Below are 1297 nucleotides of genomic sequence, written 5' to 3'. Positions count from 1 at the left end.
CCACCGTTTACATTAAGAGTCACTCTTGGTGTTGTACATTCTCTAATTTTGACAACTATATAAAGATCTATCCACCATTATAGTATCATATAGGATAGTTACACTGCCCTAAAAGTCCTCTGTGTTCCTCCTGTTCATCACCCCCTCCCTGCTAACCTCTGACAACCACTACTAGTCTTTTGACTGTCTCCATAGCTTGCCTTTTCCAGAATGTCATAGAGTTGGGATCATACAGTATAGAACCATTTCAGATTGGCTTCTTTCACTTAGTAATATGAGTTTTAGGTTCTGTCATGTCTTTTTTTGTGTTTTTTTTTTTTTTTTTTTTTTTGTGGTACGTGGGCTTCTCACTGTTGTGGCCTCTCCCGTTGCGGAGCACAGGCTCCAGACGCGCAGGCCCAGCGGCCATGGCTCACGGGCCCAGCCGCTCTGCGGCATGTGGGATCTTCCCGGACCGGGGCACAAACCCGCATCCCCTGGATCGGCAGGCGGACTCTCAACCACTGCACCACCAGGGAAGCCCTCTCATGTCTTTTAATGGCTTGACAGCTCAGTTACTTTTAGCACCGAATAATATTCCATAATTTGGATGTACCACAGTTATTTATCCACTCACCACCTAAAGGACATCCAGGTTGCTTCCAAGTTTTGGCAATTATAAATAAAGTTACTATAGACATCTGTGTGCAGACTTTTGTGCGGATATAACAATTCATTTGGGTAAGTACCAAGGAGCACAATTTTTGGATCACATGTTTAGTTTTGTAAGAAACTATCAAATTGTTTTCCAAAGTGTCGTTTTTGCATTCCCACCAGCAATGAATGAGAGTTCCTATTGCTTCACATCCTCATCAGCATTTGTTGTCAGTGTTTTGGATTTTGGTCATTCTAATAAGTGTGCAGAGGTATCTCACTGTTGTTTTGCAATTCCCTAATGATATATGATGTTAAATATATTTTCACGTGCTTATTTGTCATCTGTATGTCTTTTCTGGTGAGGTGTCTGTTTAGGTCTTTGGCTCATTTTTTAATTGAGTTGTTCATTTTCTTATCATTAAGTTTTTTTTTGTTTTGTTTTTTAACATCTTTATTGGAGTATAATTGCTTTACAATGGTATGTTAGTTTCTGCTTTATAACAAAGTGAATCAGCTATACTTATACATATAAATCCAAATCTCCTCCCTCTTGCGTCTCCCTCCCTCCCACCCTCCCTATCCCACCCCTCTAGGTGGTCACAAAGCACTGAGCTGATCCCCCTGTGCTATGCAGCTGCTACCCATTAGCTATCTATTTTAC

Source organism: Aethalodelphis obliquidens, unplaced genomic scaffold (assembly GCF_003676395.1).
Source record: "Aethalodelphis obliquidens isolate GAN/ISIS:26980383/991018 unplaced genomic scaffold, ASM367639v1 scaffold13, whole genome shotgun sequence".
NCBI classification, from domain to species: Eukaryota; Metazoa; Chordata; class Mammalia; order Artiodactyla; family Delphinidae; genus Aethalodelphis; species Aethalodelphis obliquidens.
The sequence above is the reverse complement of the archived record's forward strand: the minus strand, read 5'-3'. Positions refer to the sequence as shown.